The following is a 17,842-nucleotide window of genomic DNA, read 5'->3' as shown; positions in this document are numbered from 1 at the left end:
GACACACAAGAAATGTGTGTCTTTGATGTGCTTTTTTTTATTTTCAGGCTTAAATATTGGGATGTAAAGAACAATACATTTACAATTGTTAATTTTATTATGGAAAAATAGGCTACATAAGAACAAGTGGATTTGCAAACCGAATTTATTTCGTTTCCATAGCATTGCTTATTCTCACCATCAGGGGGCAGTACAAAGTCATGTTGATGGTATGCGTTACATTTTTAGACTTCCTTTGTAAGTGTATTTGAGACTGCTCATATAGTTAATCATTAATATGTGCATTACAGACATACCGACTTAATTTTAAGGCTTCAAAATCCTTCTACAGAAATTACCTAGTCTATATGTAGACAATATAGCCTACCGAAGTTTTTTTTTTTTTTTTTTCATTTAGTGTAGCATATGCTACTGCTCGGTATTAAGGCTACCAATGATAAAGTAAACATATAGGCTATAATAAAAGCACCTAAAACAAGTTTCTGCTATTGTAGGTGTTCAGATCAGATGTTCAGTGAGCTTAGTCACTGTGCTGCTCTCTTAAACGATTCATTGAAAGTTTAGCAAACATACATAAGGAATTACACAACAAATTCTACATCTGCTTCTTCAATGGCCCTCTGTTGAGCAAACATAATCAGTGACCTTCCTGTACGCCTGCATTACATGTTCTTGGTTTATTCACTCAGATTTAGGGTTGTAATTATATAATTTGTTTTGTAATGAACATGTTTAGTAATAATGATTATGCAAAACAAAACTGCACTCAAATAGCATATAGTTTTAAAACTGAGAGATGCTTCCCAAATGTACAATTCTCACTAATAATGCGAAAAATGCAGCTCAGGGCTGGAAATGGATTCACTGGGGGGACTCTATATGGGAATTGGGAAGCTAGACCATTGATGGCTCCTCATTGCATGCTTAGGGCAATGTTCACTTTTTTCTCTCTTTTTTAAATCTATTGCCTTAATAGATTATATATTATAAATTCAGGAACAAGTTAGTTAAAGTGTACCACATTAAATAAATAGAACGTGATAAATTCTAGGAAAGGTGGTCATCATGAGAAGTTTAAAAAGCTTGCAGGACCAGTCTTTTTACTGGCTGTTTTTAGATCATGATGACTTTCTCCATAACGTTTTACTACATTCTGAATACAATTCAAATGAAGCCCTTTTGAATTCTATTGAGAACGTTATATTTTATCATAGGAACGGCTCGCGCAAATCTTATCACACTTTTGGAGCGCGCTCGTGAACGCGCCACTCATGCTTATAAAAGCTCCGAACGCGCGATTTATAGAATTAATTAAAAGCCTGATTCTATGTTTCGGTGTGGTGGTAAGATCAAGTATGGGCAACATGTGAGAAGTGCCGGTATGCAAGACAAAGCGTGGGTATGCTACAGATTAAAGTACAGGTGCGTACCGGCCCACTTCGAGCACTGAGTAACACGTGGGTGTTTGAATTCTTTTTATGATTGATCATGCAATTTTATTGCGCTGTGTTTTTGCGCTGAATCGGTTTCGTTTTCGTAGGCTATGAGTGTAAATCCCCTCATTTCTATAAAAAAATCAAACCAAATTTGAACTGGAACGCGTTACCCCCCATTTCCACCACTGGCGGTGACATAATAACATAATGTAGGTCAATTAAGTAATAACGTAGTGCAGTCTGAAGACCACCAAGGGGCGCCAAGGAACACCACGGATATCTTTAGTGAAACTAAGGGCTCCTATTTATATTTTAATATTGTTAGATGTGTTTATTTCATTCATATATGTGTTATACATACATATATTTGTACTTACCCCTATAAGTTTTTTTTTTCGTTATTTTTATAATTGCATATTGTATGTTGTAAATATGTCTGTTCGATAGCCTACTTCTAAGAAATATAATAAAAAAGAGACTGAAAGCGCCATCTTTACTGTTACACCCATAGGTTACACCACGCCGGAGGAAATGGGAGTCCTGTGAGGCAGATGGGGGGTGTGAAGGAGGTTGCACCATGGATTGTAAAAAAAAAAAAAAAAAAAAAAGATTGCACTGAGCGGGCTTATGGAATCAAAGGGGCGGCACTAAACCCGCTAAGAGATGACTGGACTGTTGCGTCATCGCTTCTGAACAATCCTATTGGCTGAGAGTCATCAGAAGGCGGGACTTTTGAGCGTCGCGACGTCAGGGTTTGTTTTGAGCATGCGTTGAAATGCCACAGTGCCCCTGTGTGTGTGTTGCTATATAACGGGGAAAAAATCGTTTCGGTCGTCTCCTGCTCATCAAATGTAATCCCGTCTAGTCAGAAGACTCAATCCTGCCGAAGGCGTTTGATCAGAGAAGGTCGCTGTTTCTGTATTTCCCCTCAGAAGTAACGTTAGGACACTCAGTGTAGCTTCCAGGTACCACGACACACAGACAGAGCACAAGGGGAAATTACAGAACAGGAGGACACCGATTTTTTCTTCCCTGAAAGGTGAGCAATAACCATTGAATGTATTTTGTGACGCAGTGGTGTACTTGTAACTGTAAACATATGTTTTCTTAATGTCAAATAGGCGTTATAATAATGGAAAATGTGCTTGTCGCACTTGCATCCCATCAACACATCATTCCATTCCTAGAGATGCGATACAACTATGCAGAATCTGTTTTATAACCGGCTTGATTACATATACACTAAAGATGACGCTGTTTCATGTTTTTGTTCTATGGATTATGTGTGTGTATATAAGACTTAATTTTGAGGTATGGATAACGTTCAGCACTCACATCGACCTGTCTGGTGAGCTGGGCCATATAGATGTTGAATCACTGGCTCTTTTAAAGGACCACGTGCTTTCAGCCGGTCTGATTTGAGATGTATTTTCTCATCTTCTAAGAACCTCAAGTGACAGCGAGTTAATCCCTCTCAGTTTTCCAGGCTGCGCACTTGCTTAAACACACATGTTTGATCACTTAATTAAGATTTAATAATGCAAGAGGACATTAAAATGCCACATTGAATTAAACCAAACACAACAGAGTATTAAGTATATGGTTTCGCCCCTCAAAAGCAGCGAGACATTATTTTTCTGGCATGCATCCGGTATGGGGAAAGGATAGTTTAAATATTAAGCGTTCTTATCTTAGTTGATGAAATGAAGGAACACTTGTTTTATAATCTATGAGAGGTATGTCAAGGTTAGTAATAGTTTGATAGAAGAGGTGATCTAGGGTAAAGCATGTGAGGAAGATGTGGTGAGGTTCATGTCTGACGTCATCACCTGTGACTCATGTGATACAACCTGCTGGACTTGGTTTGTGCCTCATTAATTATCATGAATGGATTTGGTAATTGGTACTTGTTTTCCAGCAGTGTTTTTTTTAACTGTAAACGGTCTCTATGGAAATGCGTGGTAAGTGTAGATGTTGTCTAGTGTCTGTTTACTTTAAGTTTCTTGTATCTCAGTTGTGCCCTTATTTTGCTAGATACTTTACTAGGTTATTGTTCCTGTAATAACATGAATGCAGCATAAATTGCATTACTGTAGTAGGACAAAAAGTCAATGGTGTTAGTAAGGATTTTACAGTCTTTGAAAATATTGAAATATTGGGATATTTAGTGTAGGGCTGGGTAAAAAAATCCTGACTTCTCGATTCTCATTTTGATTAAAAAAAAAACAATATCGCTTCTTAAGTCCCAAGAATCAATGCTATTTTCAGTTGGCGCACTTCCCATCCTATAAATCACAATAAGCTTTGTGCTTTGTTACTTTTCATATGAAACAAATTCTCAGATTTCATTATTTCAGATATCATAATTCTGTCCATTTTATTATGATATTCAAACAAATACAGATTTGGCACTCTTTAAAGGGTTAGTTCACACAAAAATGAAAATTCTGTCATTTCTTACTCTCCTTCATGTCGTTCCACACCAGTAAGACTTTCGTTCATCTTCGGAACACAAATGAAGATATTTTTGATGAAGCACTCGCATCGCTTTATAAAACTGAGGTTAAACCACTGGAGTCACGTGGAGTACTTTAATGATGTTTTTTCTACCTTTCTGGACCTTGGAGCGGTAGTTGTGTTGGATCTCTAGAAACCTCTCAGACTTCATAAAAAAAAATCTTAAATTGTGTTCCAAGATGAATGAAGGTCTTACTGGTGTGGAACGACACGAGGGTGAGTAATAAATAACAGAATTTTCATTTTTGGGTGAACTAACACTTTTTAAACCCATTTTACTACAGTAAAAGCGGCAAATAAACATGATCGAACATCGGAAGGAATGTTAAAAGGTACAGTACAACTTAACAAAATACGTATCATGTCTCATGTGATCGCTCAAACAGTGTTTTAACCATGCAAAGACATTAATAAAACCGCTTGAGAACAATATGTCACATTATGCACATTTACATAGGAAATGCAATTCAGTGACCATAAACTTGGTAGTTAGCTAGGAAAGTAACTCTAGAGTGGAGCGTTTACATTAATATATGCACCAAATTACATATTTACTGTTCTTTAATATTTAATGTATTTTTGAATAAATCCATCATTTTTTTTTAATGACAGACACCATTTAATTGTTTATATTTCAAAAAACTAATTGAATTAGAAACATACTGTAAGCCAATCGAATTGCAAGCTTGTGAATTGAAATCGAATCATGAAATGTGTGTACAAATATCAAGCCCTACTTTACTGTAACTGTTGATATATTTAATGCATCTTTGCTGACTAAAAGTATTAATCATTCTGGCCCCAAACTTTTGAATGGTAGTGTGTATGTTTATAATGTTCAGCTCTGAAAAAAATTGAATCAGCACGATGTTGATCTTTGTAGAGTAAATCTTTCCACAAGCCATCGTGATGACATCGGCCTGTGTGTTGCGGGTCTTATTAGAAACATGGTAACGCTTTACAATAAGGTTCATTAGTTAACTACATAAGTTAACATGAACTAAAAATGAATTGCACTTATACATTATTAATCTTTGTTAATGTTAATTTCAACATTTAATAATACCTTTATTAAAATCTTGTTAACACTAGTTAATGCACTATGAACTAACATGAACAAACTATGAACAACTGTTTTCATTAACTTATGTTAACAAAGATTAGTAAATACAATAACAAATGTATTGCTCATGGTTAGTTCATGTTAGCTAATTCATTAACTAATGAACCTTATTGTATAGTGTTACCGGAAACATTTGGACACTAAGTAAAATCGTTGAATAATATCAAAGCTTGCTACCTGACATACAAATTTAAATCTTCTTCAGAAATCTCTATGAAGTTAATTTTACTCAGCAATCATAAATGGAAATGTCATGGAAAGGATTTGATCAAACGATATGCATGGGAACACTGCAGAAAGAATAGCAAATCATGACCTCACAAATCTTCCAGTTATATGCTTAGAGAGGATGGAGGTCATCTATAGCTAACCTTTGCTCTACATCTTTGGTTCATTGTGATGTGATTATTAGTCACCCACAGTGCTTCGAGTGTTTAGTAAATGATTCCTAAATGATCTATTCATGAGATATAGTATAAAGTGTGACCAAGGCTTTGTCTGGTCAGTGACATCTCCTCCATATGGAATCTTTCATCAACCATGGAATAAAAAAAAAAGCTGATTGCAACTTTTTTTTCTCTCACATTTGCAGGTTTATAGCTCACAATTCAGAGAAGTAAAGTCATAATTGTAAGATATATTGTGAGGGAAAATTTATTTATATAGTTTATATAGCGCAATTCCCTATATGAAATATATATGAGAATGATGACATATTTTATCAGTGTATTTTATGAACGTCTGATCCCATTTGCTAAAGATAAAGCAGGTTTCCAGAATAGAAACAATTTCCAAATAGTACCTGAAAACCATACTTAAGTAAATGTACTGGTAGCTTACAGTCTCAGAGTATCTAATTTTAACAGTATAGTATTGTACTCGTTCTGGCTCAAAGATGCACTAGTCAACACCTAAGAGACATCCCATTGAAATACAAGACACAGTTTTGTCAGGAGCGCAATCATGATTATTTTCTAAAAATAAATCAAATTTGACTTAACAGCTTTATAAACGTCTACAAACACTCAAGTCTCAGTTAAGCTCAAGTGCTCAAAAAGGACACAAGTAAACCAATATACTTCTCTTCAAAATAATGGATAAATAAATGTTAAATAAAAACAAATAAATGTTAAGTAAAATGAAATGGTCAGAACCTACTTGCACTGGACGTACTGGTTTCGGCCTCATCACCGGCTGCATGTCCTCATCTCATATACTCCCGCAATTCACAACTACCTGTTAATGTACTCACATTTGTGTAAAGTAGTCCTGTTAAAGGAACACTCCACTTTTTTTGAAAATAGGCTCATTTTCCAAATCCCCTAGAGTTAAACAGTTGAGTTTTTTCGTTTTCGAATCCATTCAGCCGATCTCCAGTTCGGGCGGTAGCACTTTTAGCATAGCTTAGCATAGTTCATTGAATCTGATTAGACCGTTAGCATCTCACTCAAAAATGACCAATGAGTTTCGATATTTTTCCTATTTAAAACTTGACTCTTCTGTAGTTACATCGTGTACTAACTAAGACCGATGGAAAATGCGTTTTTCTAGTTGCGATTTTCTAGGCCGATATGGCTAGGAATTATACTCTCATTCCGGCGTAATAATCAAGGAACTTTGCTGCCGTATCATGGCTGCAGCAATGCAATGATATTACGCAGTGTCTCTCACAAATGTCTCCATGGTTGCAAGGGTAATATCATGGTACGGCAGCAAAGTTCCTTGATTATTACGGCAGAATGAGAGTATAGTTCCTAGTCATATCGGCCTAGAAAATCACAACTTTTCATTTTCCGTCAGTCTTAGTACACAATGTAACTACAGAACAGTCAAGTTTGAAATAGGAAAAATATCGAAACTCATTGGTCATTTTTGAGTGAGACGCTAATGGTCTAATCAGATTCAATGAACTATGCTAAGCTATGCTAAAAGTGGTACCTGGATGGATTCGAAAACGGTAAAACTCAACTGTTTAACTTTAGGCTCATTTCCAACTGCCCTATTTTCAAAAAAAGTGGAGTGTTCCTTTAAGTTTGGGTGAGTAAGACCAAAATGCACAAGATTCAGTACCTTCAGTACAGTGCCCTGTAGATGGCGATATCACTTTTTGTAGCAGAGATAAACTGCTGCAGAAAAAGTTAGGTGCCATGCAAAATGTAACAAGTAATTGCATTACTAATGCTCATTACAGATGTATTGGAGTAAAGAATACATATACTTATTCAAAAATGTAGTCAAGTAGAGAGTTAAAGTAGTACAATTTTTGTAGTACAATACTTTACACCACTGCGTTTCTAAAAACATAATTGATTGTACTCTTTTTGAGCCTATCCTTTAAAATGATATAAACTGAAAGACAACCAGGAATGCATAAACAATTTAGATAAACCGATGTAGCTCAGAGGAACTCATACTGGATTGTGGCAGCTGTATTTTATAGCATAGGCTGTTGAGCAGCAGAAGACTGTTTTGAGTGGAATGCTTTGCTTAAACAAATCTGTTGTGCTTGGTTTTGACTTGCCTAAATATTGTACAGAGAAGTTAAATGCGATGGATCCTGAAAGTTGTAGTCTTATTTTTATTTATTTTTTTTATCTTAGGCCCTGTTTACACCTGGTTTTAAGATGCATTTTGGTCAATCGGATCACAAGTGGACAACGCTAAATACAGGTGTAAACAGGGTCTAAAATGTTTAGAGCTTGTCCACTTTCAAGCACTTCCAGAGGTAGTCAAAAACACATTTGACTGGATTGCTTGACGCAGATGTGGTCAAATGTGTTCAAACAGCCCCAAATGACCACCTACTCTCCACCTGCTGACCTAATGCGCAAACATTACGGGAAGCTTCGCTAACCAGACTGATTTTAAACTTTGTTAGCTAGCTGGAAGCCCAAGTTTGGTTTGAAGATGAAAAACATACCAAAGCACAATATTCTCTCACCATTCCTTATTTCTAACACATACTCTCAGCATTCGGTGTGAGAGTGGACAAGAGGGATGGATTAAAACACCAATAGTAAACGGGTATGTGTCTCCCTCGTCTACTTGTGATCCAATCGACCAAAATGCATCTTAATACCAGGTGGAAACAGGGCCTTAGTTTGAATTAGCATTTGTCAGTAGAAGTCATTGCTCACTTGTCTATCCAGACATGCCCAGAAGTGGATTGTGTAAGAAATTACCAATTAACTGTATTGATTTCTCAGACAGCTTAACTAAGTAAAGGGAGAACCATGTAATTAAACGGTGAAGCTGAGAGAGCATGTTAACACGCCAGTAGACTGACACTCACAAAATATTATGCACACCACTGAAAAACAAGATGGTATTTAGGTCTTTCTTCCTCTTTTTGATTTCTTTTTTTTTTTCTCAGTCATCTGATCACTCACAAAATGAGACTTAGCCTATTGAAGCGAAAAATATGCCATCACTCATGCACTCTCACTCACGCTATTTCAGTCTTTTTTTTTCACCAGTTCTTATTCTCTCTTCTCTTTTCTTGTCTCTTTCCGTTTTTCTTTTTTATGAGGAAACAATTGAATTTGCCTAAGTCTGCTCATCATTTACTGAATGAGCTTGTACAGGTTGTTGTTTTAAAATAGAGTCTTGGTAGTTGGGGTTTGGTCGTTAAAGAATGCAAACCAAAAACTTATTCATGATAAATTAATAAGCTACATCACTTAAGTTCAAAACAAAAACTCCAAAAAAAAAAAAAAAAAAAAAAGTAAATTCTGTCATTTACTCCCCATCATCTTGTTCCAAACCTGTATAAATTTCTTTGTTCTGTTGAACACAAAGGAAGATGTTTTGAAGAATGTGGGTAACTGAAGAGTTCTGGGGGCACCATTGACTTCCATAGTAAGAAAGTAAGGTATGATGACATGACGAAATTACTGAATTTTCATTTTGGTTAATTATTCCTTTTAAAGAATGTAATTCTGTAGTTGTATGTAATAACAACCTCTGAATTACCCTTATTGGCATCCTTTCAATAAACCACCCCTATAGAACTTGCAAAGCTGAGATCCTGTTGGTTGACCTCAATGTAAATTGTGAGGGTATCACACCTTGCATATGTCACTGGTTTCTTATGACAGAAGGCTTCACTGACATTACTCGGTTCATTCATTGGCTTCACTCTTGCAATTATTAGGTCTGAGTTTTTCATGTCTCAGGCAATTTGTCAGATTTGACATTTGTTTGATTTTTACATCATAGGGGATTTTGTCAATTTGCGGTTTTTTTTTTTTTTTTTTTTTTTTTTTTTTTTTGAGTTACTAGATGAGTCAGGGCTCCTAAGAACTGCCAAATCATGGTGGAGACAAAATGTATTATTAAATGTATTGATTTTAGTTTGAACAATGATCTGGTTCATATTCTGACAATGTATCAATGGTGGTATATATTGTCATTGCTCCTACAATCCTTGCTCTATTTATGTATTTATCTTTTAAATAAAAGAAAATAATATAATAATAACCTCAAATTATAATAATTATGTCCTCATGTTAAATACTTGCTTTTATGGTAGAAAACGGCACTAAATTCCAAACTTCAGCACTTTGTATGACAAACTTTACTACTTTTTTTTTTTTTTTTTTTTTTTTTTGAGAATTACCGTGACCTAACATAATGTTGAAACAACAGCACTTAGGCAGAAGGTGAATTAACTATTGCTTTATTTTCGAATTAAATGATTTTACAGTATTTTTCTCTAATGAATGGGGCCCTTTTCAGCAGCTTTCATTCATTTTCATGTAATTGACTAACTTGACCTTGTAAAAGCAGACATGAGGGTCACATGACGTGCTTGACTGCATGGATTTTAAATTTGTCTGACGACGTCCTTGATGGTGCCTTTTTTTGGTCACAAAATGTGCAGACAGTGGTTTTTGCAAGTGCTTCTGTGTCAGATTGATCTATAACCTGTTTGATTCGGTCTATTTGAGTTGATATCATTAGGTTAGGTTTAATTAGTCATTAGGTGAAGAGTTTAACTGTTCATTTTAAATTTGATCTCCCTGACATAGTTAAACTTATTTAGTTAAGCTCAGACTTAAAGCACTGCATTTTGACTTTCACCAAAATACATCTGTTCTTTCTGAACAGCATCAGCATTGAGATCCTGTAGTTGATACACACCTCTATAAATTACTATTGCTGTGCTGCAGTAAATGTTGTCAGGCTATCTGGTGCAGACTAGATTTAAGTCCTCCTGAGCCCTCCTGACACCCCTGTTAATTTAAATACCCCCTTCTTTCCCCTGGGGTCCCTTTGTGTTTAATTGATGTGCATTCAAGATACCCCATGGATATATTCATTTCTAAAGGAATTTGTCATTCTTTGATATTCACTGTACTGAAACTCAATAATTTGCCCCTGCAGAGGTGTGCTGTGATGTTTAAATCTCCCCTCACAGTGGTGCAGGGCAGCGGTCCAGTGATGTCAGGCTCCTACAGTGCTGCAGTATTGTCACTAAACTCACTTCACCACTGAGAGGGCTAATTAAACAGCATATTTGAGGGAGTTAGCCGGTGTTGAGGAATGTGTTGTCGTGGGTGTGGAAAGGTCAGCTTCTTTCCTGGAAAACCAGTGAAAATCACAAATGACGACTCGGCAGGGGTTTCTAAAGTTTTTAATGCTAAAGACAACCAAATATAAAGCCAGCAACATATTTGTACAGACCCATTATACTGTGTGAAAAATCTCAGTGTTGTTTTAGTATTATTTATATACTTTTTATAAATATTTATAATTAGCTTAATGAATACTTTTTATAATTGGCTTTTATTTTTATGTTCAGGTTTTATTTTAATATTTAAGTTTTAGTCATTTTGTTTGTGCTTTTGTCATTTTTTTTTCTTTTTTTTTTTTTTTAAGTTTTAGTCATTTTAGTATTTCAACTTAAGCATATTTATTTCAGTTAGTTGCCAAAGCAATATTTCTTAAAATATTATATTAAGTAAAGGTACTAATATAATTACTTTTTCATCTACCCTCTAATTTCAAAATGCAAAGTATTTTGTTTGCCTAATATTAGAATATTACATAAATGTTTAGTTGAAGTCAGATTTATTTCTATAGCAGTTTTTGCATTAAATATTAAAAACAGTAAATATCAATTCAATTTAGTTAGTATTGAAGCAAAAAATAATGCCAGACAACCAGTGAGTTAAGGATAACGGTAGATTTGAAAAGGCTCCCTCCAATGTGTTTACTAACTATTTAAATGTACCTTACATATCTTATTTCTTACTGTTAAAATACCTTTTTTTTATTATTAATTATTTTTTTTATTCATCTGTGGACCCCTTAGCACCCTCTTGTGGACAGCTGTTGGGTTCTTAGACCCTAATTTTAAAACCCTTGACTCATGGGAAGGGAGAGTCACATTGTTGTGCATGATCTTGGAAAAGCTTATTAAGAGGAAGTTTGTAAGTGTATAAATGCTGAGTTCAGGGTTGTATGAAGAATGTTTGTGGAATCTGATGAGTTTTATTAGTCACGAGTGACAAGTTCCTCTAAAGCTATTGACAGAGAACTATTGAGTTCAATTAAGTCGGTTTGCACTGATTAACTCAGAATAACCTGTTTTCAGTTCCATGAATTATGGTTGACATTTGGTCATGGGAAAAAAAAAAAAAATCATACATATTACTGTTCAAAAGTTTGGTGTCAATAAGATTGTTACAGAAGATTTTGATTTCTTGTACAAACCCAAAAAAGTTGGGACACTGTACAAATTGTGAATAAAACAGAATGCAATGAAGTTTCAAGTTTCAATATTTTATTCAGAATACAACATAGATGACACATCAAATGTTTAAACTGAGAAAATGTATCATTTTAATTTTCATGGCATCAACATCTCAAAAAAGTTGGGACAAGGCCATGTTTACCACTGTGTGACATCCCCTCTTCTTTTTTATAACAGTCTGCAAACGTCTGGGGACTGAGGAGACAAGTTGCTCAAGTTTAGGAATAGGAATGTTGTCCCTTTCTTGTCCAATACAGGCTTCTAGTTGCTCAACTGTCTTAGGTCTTCTTTGTCACATCTTCCTCTTTATGATGCGCCAAATGTTTTCTATGGGTGAAAGATCTGGACTGCAGGCTGGCCATTTCAGTACCCGGATCCTCCTCCTACGCAGCCATGATGTTGTAATTGATGTAGTATGTGGTCTGGCATTGTCATGTTGGAAAATGCAAGGTCTTCCCTGAAAGAGACGATGTCTGGATGGGAGCATATGTTGTTCTAGAACTTGGATATACCTTTCAGCATTGATGGTGCCTTTCCAGATGTGTAAGCTGCCCATGTCACACGCACTAATGCAACCCCATACCATCAGAGATGCAGGCTTCTGAACTGAGCGCTGATAACAACTTGGGTTGTCCTTGTCCTCTTTAGTCCGGATGACATGGCGTCCCAGTTTTCCAAAAAGAACTTCAAATTTTGATTTGTCTGACCACAGAACAGTTTTCCACTTTGCCACAGTCCATTTTAAATGAGCCTTGGCCCAGAGAAAAGACCTGCGCTTCTGGATCATGTTTAGATATGGCTTCATTTTTGACCTATAGAGTTTTAGCCGGCAACGGCGAATGGCACGGTGGATTGTGTTCACCGACAATGTTTTCTGGAAGTATTCCTGAGCCCATGTTGTGATTTTTCCATTATAGTAGCATTCCTGTATGTGATGCAGTGCCGTCTAAGGGCCCGAAGATCCACGGCATCCAGTATGGTTTTCCAGCCTTGACCCTTACGCACAGAGATTGTTCCAGATTCTCTGAATCTTTGGATGATATTATGCACTGTAGATGATGATAACTTCAAACTCTTTGCAATTTTTTTTTGAGAAACTCCTTTCTGATATTGCTCCACTATTTTTCGCCGCAGCATTGGGGGAATCAGTGATCCTCTGCCCATCTTGACTTCTGAGAGACACTGCCGCTCTGAGAGGCTCTTTTTATACCCAATCATGTTACCAATTGACCTAATAAGTTGCAAATTGGTCCTCCAGCTGTTCCTTATATGTACATTTATCTTTTCCGGCCCCTTATTGCTACCTGTCCAACTTTTTTGGAATGTGTAGCTCTCATGAAATCCAAAATGAGCCAATATTTGGCATGACATTTCAAAATTGTTAGCATCATTTTGTTTAGCTTTGGGACTGGCTTTGTCACATCTTACTTCCCATGAGAAAAAAAGTGAAACTTTCAACGGGCACATTATGCTAAATGTGTATGCGATGAACTGTCATATTCTGACAGCCTCTTATCAATGGCCTTCAAAACTAAGCATCTGACTAGTTTCATCATTAGGGCTGAGGCAGAAATGAGCTCAGTGTGTGTTTTGTCTATAAATGTGCTGCTGAAGAGGCTGGTTGTCTAGTTTTAACCGTTTAAACACCAGTAAGCTATAATTATGAGGTAACTGGATGAGCTTCAGACGTTAGTCACCAGTGTGTCAACAGATATTGTTGTGGGAGTATTGCAAAACAGATGTCTGCACTTTATTTTCATTCTATAGAAACTAGTGCCGAATTTAAAGCACCTCAAGTTCATCCTTTATTCTCTTCCTGTGGTGTCTTAAAGCAGTTTGTTGGATTAGTCTTGCTCCAGTAATAATTGTTTTCAAGAGAGATGTGATCTCCAGGTTTAAGGTCTCCAGGGTTTTTTGTTATTTTGACCTCACATGAGTTAGCCAAATATTTTTGTGACTCCACCTCAGGCTCTTTCCAGATTTGTGTGGATGCTTCGTCCTTGTTTGTAATGTTGGATTTGTTGTTGTTTAACTGCCTGCCTTATAGTAAAATGGATCTGGTTCTGTTTGAAATCAGAACTTAAAGGGTTAGTTCACCCAAAAATTTAATTTCTGTCATTAATTACTCACCCTTATGTCGTTCCACCTGTAAGACCTTCGTTCATCTTCGGAACACAAGTTAAGATATTTTTGATGAAATCGTCCATAGACCACAATACAATCAACACTTTCAAGGTCCAAAAAGGTACTAAATTCAAAGACGAGAATACATTTTGTGCGCAAAAACAAAAATAACGACTTTATTCGACAATATCTTCTCTTCTGTGTGTGTGTGTGATTATATAATATTTTTATATATATATATATATAATATTAGGGCTGTGCTCAGAATATCGATACAACGATACATCGTCATGAACTCCTGACGATGCGCGTATCGATACAGCAGCTGCCGTATCGAGTCTGTCTTGCTTGTAAATCTAGCCAGTCACGTGACGCTCTCGAACGGAGAAACACGCGATCTCCAAATCATCGATCAAAGCGTGCTAACGTTTTAGGACAGGTCGATGGTGTATAAATCATGGCCGAACGTTAGCGTTTGTCAATCAAGCCAAACCGTCCATTCAGAAACCGAGAAATTTGAAGGCCGATCTCTCAGGTTGAGGCGCGAGCTGGCTTGACTGACGTTTTCGTGAGGATAGTTTATGGACTGTTTTGATTTCGGTAATTACATCTAGAAAGTTAAAAGCAGTGATGGCATATATAATAGAGATATCTGAAATCGAAACTAAAGTGATATTGGCCTCGTCCAGTGGGGAGGACGCACGAGAGGAGACCTGCGCATTTAATTAGTATGTGTATACTAATACAGTAACAAATGTATTGCTCATGGTTGGTTCATGTTAATACCTATTTTTTTACAGTCTATGGTTAATGCATTATCTGATGTTTAATAAATGAACCTTATTGTTAAGTGTGTATTGTAAACTCATGTAGCCCATATTTTGTAGACCACATTAATAAAAACGTATGTTCTAGAACATATTTTTAGTTGATATCCAAAAAAATCATTTTTACAGATAAAAAAACAAACAAACAAAAAAACAGGCAGTATAGACATTATTATAATATTATAGCCGATTAACTAACTTAGTTTTCTTACAAGTCAACTTACTGTTGCAAGAGTCATTGAGCTTTGTTAATTTCTCAGTGTCACTATAATTGTCAATTCAGTTACTGAGGGAGTGACTTTAAAAGCAAGCTTTTAAAAGAAGCTTTTTTTGTGCCATTTTTTATATTTTAAATCATTTTTTTTTTAATGACAAAAACAAAATAGTTTTTTCAGTTATCATGACTGTTATAACACTGGTTATTCAATAAACACATATTACTGTAACTAAACTCTGCTCAAAATAAATTTGAATTCTAAATTGAAACATATTGTGATACGTATCGTGGCTTTAGTATCGTGATGCGTATCGTATCGTGACATTGTTGGTGATACACAGCCCTTATATATATATATATATATATATATATATATATATATATATATATATATATATATATATATATATATATATATAAATTTATTTATTTATTTATTTTTTTTATTTATTTTTTTCTAATCTTATTTTGATTTGATTTTTTTCAAAATTATTTTTTACTTACTGTTGTAGTGGTTGATTGTTTGCCTTTGTCACTTTATATGTTAAAACAATATCAAAACTAGAGATCGAACGATATATCAATTTACCATAATTGGATATCGGTTTTGTAATATCAGCTTTACCGATAAATGCCGCCATTACAACGCATCTGAGGGGGAGATGAGACAACAGCGTGCACAGGTAAAGTATACTTACCTGCTTTGCTGTAATTAGTAAACTTTATTTAACATAACAGCCATTAATGCACAAATTAGATGTGTTACATAAATACCTGAAATGTAGCTAGTTTATGCAGCTTGTCTCTAAGAAATGGAGACAAGCTCACTGAGTCACGTAAGGTAATCCGTCAAGATGTAACTTGGCATGAATTAAATAATACAGCCTTGAATGAGCACATGTTGGAAATAAAAGCACTGAATTTAATTCTCTCTCTGTTGTCTCATCATTAGTCTTGTGAAGTCGTCTGCATTTTGCTGTTTACTCAGCAAAATGCCAGCACATGTAACTTTGAACAAGATTCACTTGTTTAAAACACTGTATTTATGTAAACATTTACTATATAACCATTAATTCACTAATAAACATCCATGTAAACACAACTCTATGGAAATTAGTGATTTATTATCTTAGTATAGTTCTTTGTAAATGCACAGCGCTTTATCGCAGATATTTCAAAATTCCACTACTACATTTAAACAATACTGTCTGGCTGGCCTGTTATGCTCTCTACTTATCATACTAAAGGAACACATGCATCCTCCCAGAGCACTTACAGGTTCATGTTCAAGACCATTCACACCTGTCCCTGAACAATGCAAAAGGCATCCCCCCAAAATCATTCAGAGCTCCTAATGCTATAAACTGCTACTTGGCCAACACTCAAAAAAAAAAATCTCAGGATCATTTAGAAGTTAAAAAAAAAAAAAAAACTACATAGATACAGGGAGCTTCACTGCTCTGGATGATGGAGTTTTAAATCCCACATACAGTTTATTCCTGCGTTTAATTATGGTCTAAACTAAATACAAAGTTAACAGAAAAGCACATTTAGAACTTAGTTACAATGAATCTAACAGTTTAAATTTCAATTTTTACCATGTGAGAAGTGCAGTGTCCTTATGTAACATGAAGGAGCACATTGACAACCACTCTGGCCCAACGTTGTAGATATACAACATGGACTTAACAAGCTCTAAATCAAATTTGTTTAATGTTTTCCAAAATAACTAAATATATCTGTGTTTTAGACATTGTAATAAACACACAAAAAAAAAAATGTACTTACTTGAATCTTGACAAATCCAGTCATGTAAAAAAGGAGATGAGCTTGATGTGAAGTTTGCAGGTAGAGTAACTTCATTGCCAGATGACCGGACCTCTAAACACTTATTTTATCCAATAGCATTTTGAGGACAAACAATAGAACCCATTAACTATGTAAATGTGGTCTTGAGAGAAAAAAAACAACATTTGCAAGCCTTTTTTAAAAATTGTTGAAAGTGATGTTGTAATTCTGCAACAGTGGGCTTTACAGGGTTAAAGAGCTTGAACATTTACAGCGACAGACGACATAACTGCAAAATGTACTTATAATAAAAAGAATGTTATGGTGTGTTAGTGTGGACTCTAATATAGTTATCATTATAGTTCCTACCTTTTAATAAGCCACATTTCCACTGCAGGAACTTTCCCCAGAAGCTAGGGACTTTAGGGTGGTACTCGGTGTGTTTCAACCACAGGAACCAGAGTCTAAATGAAGTTCTGGGTAAAAAGTTCCCCCTCAGAAAGTCCCTGCTCATGAGGTAGTACTTTTTCAAAGTTCGAGAACTTTCTGGAGTGGGATTTGGGCACTGAACATGCTGATTGGTTGACTCCACGTTGCATTTTATTTCCGCTACCATTTTTAAAAGTCTGTTGCAGTGCGTGCAGTAAAGGCCAATTCACACTGCACAGACAAACGCCAACAAACACCAACAAAGAAGTTGGCCATTGGATTTAGAATTTTATGAAAAATAACTCATGTTCAGACTGCCTCAACAGACACCAACAAACACTGATTGAACATGTTCACTCGGGTGAAAACAAACGCCGACCAACGCCAACAGACACAGACAGGGTACACTGATCCAACCAAACCCAACAAACCTGTTAGTCTTTGCGGTGCGAATTGGCCTTGAGTTTGCTATTCGAATCACCAGTGAAGTATAAAAAATATGGCCAATGGATGAAATCCAGTGGAAAGTCACATGCAGTCCTACGTCACCGCACTAATTTACTTAATCTTCACGGTACTTTAGACCGCAATTAAAACACAGACAGCAACAGATCTGGGGGGGGG

At 35.7% G+C, this 17,842-nt stretch overlaps 1 protein-coding gene across 2 annotated transcripts in view; it reads left to right on the top strand.

The window, feature by feature from the left end:
* The first annotated feature begins 2,241 nt into the window (after positions 1 to 2,241).
* The window catches only part of slc23a2 (solute carrier family 23 member 2), a 57,673-nt gene continuing 42,072 nt past the window's right edge, over positions 2,242 to 17,842 (top strand). Inside the window, exon 1 of one of the 2 annotated variants that reach the window (XM_067395125.1) lies at positions 2,242 to 2,475. The gene's annotated coding sequence lies outside the window, so the exon portion shown is untranslated. The remainder of the gene's footprint in view (positions 2,476 to 17,842) is intronic. The other variant, XM_067395126.1, reaches the window with a different exon arrangement.

The sequence above is a fragment of the Chanodichthys erythropterus genome, chromosome 9, assembly GCF_024489055.1.
Source record: "Chanodichthys erythropterus isolate Z2021 chromosome 9, ASM2448905v1, whole genome shotgun sequence".
In the NCBI taxonomy this organism is placed as follows: domain Eukaryota; kingdom Metazoa; phylum Chordata; class Actinopteri; order Cypriniformes; family Xenocyprididae; genus Chanodichthys; species Chanodichthys erythropterus.
Note: the sequence above shows the minus strand (reverse complement) of the source record. Positions and strands in the feature narration are given on the sequence as shown.